The sequence below is a fragment of the Solanum lycopersicum genome, chromosome 4 (assembly GCF_036512215.1).
Source record: "Solanum lycopersicum chromosome 4, SLM_r2.1".
Taxonomy (NCBI): domain Eukaryota; kingdom Viridiplantae; phylum Streptophyta; class Magnoliopsida; order Solanales; family Solanaceae; genus Solanum; species Solanum lycopersicum.
In genome coordinates, this window is record NC_090803.1 from 27,720,407 (window position 1) to 27,726,637 (window position 6,231).

Sequence of the window (6,231 nt, forward strand, 5' to 3'; positions counted from 1 at the left end):
TATTAGTGAGTAAGTCGTCGAGGGTCACACAGAGCTTTAGAGAATACTCTAAGTCTCTTACACTAATTTCAGGTCAACCTTTGAAAAACAATAAGCACCCTGAAGATGATCAAAAAGATTATCAAGTCTAGGAATATGACACTTATTCTATATGGTAAACTTGTATTATAGACATTAATATATACACATCCTAAAAGAAACATCATTCTTTTATACAAAAAAGAACAAAGACGCCCAAGGTTTGACACTTGGTCGAATGAAACCCTTATCTGACCTATCTTTCAACTGTTCTTTCAACAATGATGGTTACATTCTTCATGGAGGAATAAAGATAGGATGAGCATCTGGAATGATGTCTATGTCGATGTCTACTTTTATATCAAGAGGAACTTCAGGTAGATCATCAAGAAAAACTTTACAAAACTCTTTTACAATAGGAACAGATTTAATGGGAGGTACCTCAGCACTTATGTCATTAACACGGACTAAGTGATAGACACATACCTTTGAAATTAACTTTATTGCCTTAAGATACAAACTAAAACAACCCTTAGGCACTAGTGAATTACTCTTTAACTCTATATCTTATACATTAGAAAATTCAAACTTGACTACTTAAATTCTTTTTCAATCTATTGATGTACAATAAGCATGAATTTAGGACATACATGGAATGATAGAAAAACTACCATGTCTAACTAAACTAAATTAGCGATGGTACTCATGTTATTGACAAAAAATGTACAATCACAATTTGACTTTCTCTACTACAATAGACAAACCGACAAGTGTAGAAACACTAAGGAATCATGAAGTAACTCACAAAGAATATCAAAACTGAAGACATGGATCATACAAGTGACAATATCTTGCAAATCCTCTTGTTCACAGAGACTAGTGATAACATAAAGACAGGTTCATCTCCATCTTCCCCTAAAGTAGCTAATTTAGATGCATCTGTATTTGATGAAGAAGTTGAAGAAGAATGGGCTATATTGCCCTCTTATCACTTATCTGTATGTACTTAGGATTCTCTATTATAAAATGAATGTTCTGGCCAAAATTGATGCAACTAATAGATCCATCACACCACAACCCTGAGTATCTCAAACCACACTTAGAACATGCAGGAGTTTTAGTACCCCTTTGTGCGTCACTTCCTTGTGAATGCACAAGTCTAGATATGAAGTTTCTCAAAATACTGACTATTGTACACACATTGCTTCTTTGTGCAGGTGCACTAGGAGATGATGGAGCAGTTCCTTTATGTTCCTGTTAAAAAAAGAAGACCAAATCGCAGTATCCCCTAGTTTTCCGGACTCGTTCATTAAGTCTTATCTATTAACATTGCAACATTACATTTCTTACTCGATATACGAGACAAACAACCTACAAAAAAGTTCATTCTATTCATCGTGTAAATAACCATCTCTTAGATTCTATTAGATCATGGGGAAAGAAACGCCCTAAAAGGCCTCCTTAAATAAAGTTCATCTCACAATCGGTTACAAGTAAGCACGCGGTATAAAGAAACTTTTTACAGAGAAACTCTAACATACGAAATGAGTATGAAAAATGTGAGGAATTTCCTAAATGTTGCACCATACTAAATATATATGTGGTGTGCTTCATACCAATAACTAGGATTTTACATACAGGACTTCATAGACTCCCTAGGACTGTTCAACTTTCAGCTCTGATACCAAGTTTTTCATGTCCTGAGCCTGCACCTTGGATGTGTCTAGCACTCGAAGACCATATCTATACTTGAGCTCACCCTTAGTCTGTCTTACTAACTCTGTGAAATACTTAACCACAAGACAAATAACTATAAGAAATCACTTAGCCAAAATGGCAACTCAAGTCTTAATCAATTACTAGTGAAAGAAAAAAGTAACAGATAATACTATATTTTTATTAAGCCTTTATAGAAAGGGGATGTTGGGACAGGACCTTTATAATACTAACAACCAAAAATTAAAAACAATAAATGAGTAATAAACATGTCCTTCGGAATGTAGGGAGGCTCACCAACTGACTCTGAGGTTGCTCATTGGATAAATGGTAAGTCGAATGTTGATCCTCGTACCTATGGTGCATCATAAGATGATGAAAGCAATTGGAATCAGTATACTGAACGTATAAGTATACTAGTTGGAATTATACAAACAACTAAAGCTTGAAAATAGTAAGAAGGAACACTTACCTTGTCTGCTAAGCTCATGAATAACTTAAATCAACATAAAGCAATAAGACACATGCAATATATTTAATGCTTGTAAAACAGTGTAGGCACCTTATTTCATTACAGAAATGAAATAACAAACTCACCTTTACTTGTAAGATAAAGTATCATAGTTTCTATGAGAGATTCTTTAACTGAAAACAACCATTATGAGCCTAAGTGGTGATACAACATCTTTCCCATGCTTCCTGAACATTCCTGTACTTTTCCGTTGCATAAAACTTCTTAGATTAGTGGATCCACTAGCTTAAATTAAGTGACCATCTATAGAGTATATTCATTTAACACCCATAGTGGCTACATATTTATGGAAACTTCAGTTAATATGAACTCGCATCACCATATCAATGCTTAATACTACTCCAAAAAGTATACTTAGCTCATATGTATAAAACAACTTCTTTATTTGGGTTGATATGATTACTCAACACTTAGCTTAAAACCTCTCTTAGGATCGATGTTCACTTTTCTTGTTCAATATTTTTATGAGAAATCTCAGTTTCCTCTTATCATAAATGTGAAAACATTTATGAAATATTTGGGAATACTTAGTTCCTTATAACATTTGAGAAATGAACTCAATTTTTTACTCCTTAATTACCTTGAAACTCGAGCATTAAAAAGAAAGTTAGAACCTTGCTAAAGACTCTTGAAAATTGTTAAGAACGTTTCTTTGACTTGTTTTTTAACTACTAGACTTGACTCTTAACTTCTTTGACTTTGCTCTTAACTTTCATTGAATTGGATTATGGATTCAAGGTTCATTATCTCATCTTTATTGTTGATTAAATGATGTTTATACGTACCTTAGAGTGTTGGAATAAACTAAGAAACACAGGTACATTGCATAGGAACTATTATGAAAATTAGGGAAAGAATGTGGAGAATTGGCACCCTAGCGCTCTAAGAGGCGTTGGACCCCAACGTCATCTTACAGATTACAAGCTGGGTTCTCTGGATGTTGCCGATCTCCAAGGACCTACGAGCAGAGATTTTCCTTTGGGGCTTTGAGAGGCACCGCGCCCCAACCCTCATACCCATGTGTTCTCGACTTTTCTCTTCTGCTTTTCATCTCTAAACCCCCTGAATTCCATGGTTGTTTCTCCAAAACACTTAGGATCATTAGTACTATCAATATACAATATATTGAACCCAAATTACACTTCGAAACATAAATGAGACTTTCAACAACACAACCATCAAGAATTCAATGAAAAGTTCAACAATGTTCTTCAAGAGCTCACTTTCAGAACATTTAAATAACCTAGATTTGTTGAATTTAAATGAGATTGATGTGTAGATGAACTAACCCAACACTATGTAAATCTCACGTACCTTGTAGATATTACCCCTGACGAATGGCACTCACAAAAATTGAAAGTCCTTGAAAATTTCTTGATTTATCTCCTCCTTTCTTTTCTTTTCTTTCTTCTCGAAGACCCAAATAAACTTATCCTTTTCCTAATTGAGCAAAGTCTTATTTTACCCAATAAATTCCCAAAAGCTAAATAGGAAATTTAATTAAGGAAAAAATTAGTTTGTCTTTCCATAATTCGGATTTGGGTTTTCCTTAATCGAATAGACCAACTTCCAGAAGGCATAACTCACTCATACAATGTCAATCTCATGCAAACTCATTTCGAACAACATCTGGAAGTTTATACTCTTTTTAAGTTGACCAAAATACACTTTTAAATTACAAAAATTTTATAGACTTTCTTATTCTTTCCAAAAATAAGCATTTTTAGATTTTATACTCTTTTTCAAGTTCTTTCTAGTTGTGAGATGTTACATTCATATTAAACATTTTTATATAATTAGGTATATCGGAACCGAATCCTCGTGACATTCCTTTACATCTGTTTAACCCAACAAAATCATGTGCTTTCCATTTAGGCACGTTAGGTCGCATTACCGATGTGTGTCAATGTTTGAAAGACGAGATCCAAAAAATCTATTGAATACAGGAATGATCATTAAAAGGCATGTAATTTGCCCTATGTTTTTTTGGCATTAACTTTCATCTGTCATGCCGACGACAAGTCATAATCAAGTCACTTATCAACAAAGTGTCACTCCAACTCCCCCTAACAGTCAAGCAACTGTTTTGTCAAGAATTATTGTATTAAATTTACCTTTTCAGGAATCTTCTACAAGATATTATGATTTAATTAAACAGAGTGCCAAGAATAGTTTCTTTCAGAGAAACCATTAGGCGTACAAGGAGGTTTCTCGAAAGATCACTTTTAAGGGGCACAAAGATGAACAATTAGTTTTTGTGTACCATCTTTTGAAAATAATTATATATTTTTTTAGCTTAACTGATCATTTATTATTTTTTTTGAATTTCTTTTTATGTAGGGGGACCTACTGTCACTTCCGAATTTACCCCCTAGACGTAACCAATGTCGTCGTTCTAATTGAGGATTAAGACTAGTGTCTTAGTTTACATCATTACATTTATATGTCAAATTTAGCGGAAAATTTAAAACTTTTTGTTACTTCTACTTGGAGGTTACCCATAGACCCTTCGTATAGGAGTGTTACATAGCTTTCTACTTTTATTGCACACACACACACACACACACACGCACACACACACACACACACACACACACACACACACACACACACATATATATATATATATAATAGTCTTCAAAGATTGTCTCATCTCATAAATATCTAACACGATTAGCAATTTGGGCATAGCCCATACATCAATGTAAAGAAAGCCCTATATAGGCTTTATACAACCCGTACTCAAATAAAAATATATAGTATGTAAGAGCCTTAGAACATAAACAACATAAGATCAATATTGGCACCGCCCTTGGAAAATGAGGACCTACCCTACTTTGATGATCAAAGATCCAAGCTTTCTTCAAGTCGCCTTCCAAAATACTTCAACCGTTAGAACCTAAAATATTAGGGGGGAAAGGAAGAAATGGGGTTAGTATGCCACTTGTACTAACTATGAGACCCTATGCGCATATATTTTTAAATAATGCCAAAGAAAAGGAAATTTCATAAAGTATGCATTTTTTTCATTTAATATGCACATTCAACAATACCATACCAATTATTTTTGCATATTCTTTATGTCATAGGCATGTTAATCACAATAAACATCAAGTATAGTCAAGTCCATCATTCATATCATATAAGTATATACATACTCAAGTAAATCTATCACCAAGCCATATTGTCAATAAGCATGAATAAGATTACATTTCATTATAAATTAAGCAAGACAATTACCCATAGACCCCTATCAAATAAACAAGTGCAATGACCAAGGAAAGCCCCATAACCTTACTCAATCAAGTAACAACAAGAACTATGACTAACACCCTACCTCAGATAACATAATATTTTAGGTATACATAACATCTTAATTTAACAATATAACCCAACACATCTTCATAAGGGAATTAAACAACATAAAGTATAAACAATGTGCAGGTTCATCATATGCATGTCTTATAACATTATAAACATAATCATATATAAGAACATCCTCCTAAGACTCCCCTAAAGGCTAACGAGTGCAATGCTTAGGTAGAGTTCTATACCCCTACCAAGGCCTAGTAAGACCCCTTAGGTTATCATAGTTAGTGTTCAATCCTTTAGTTAATTTTATCTTTTGGGAACATCTTGCCCTAACCTACATAGACTACATTAGCTAATGTGAAATCCGGTGTCATGAAACCCTACATCAATGGAAGGAGGACTACTTGCCAAGGTAGTACCAAATATAAATCATAGCAACTATGTGTATCCACTAGCTAGTATTCCTATGGGGGGAACATAGTTCAAGAACTATGAGATATAGTTAGGGACCCTTTTATGCTACATACATTGTAGTCTCAAAATTTCAAGAGTACTTTAGTACTCCTACCTTCCCTGTGTGGGAAGGGAGTCTCCGCACTCTAACTCGGTGCTAAGCTAGAGTCCCGTTTTAAAGTTTTTTTAAGAGTTTAATT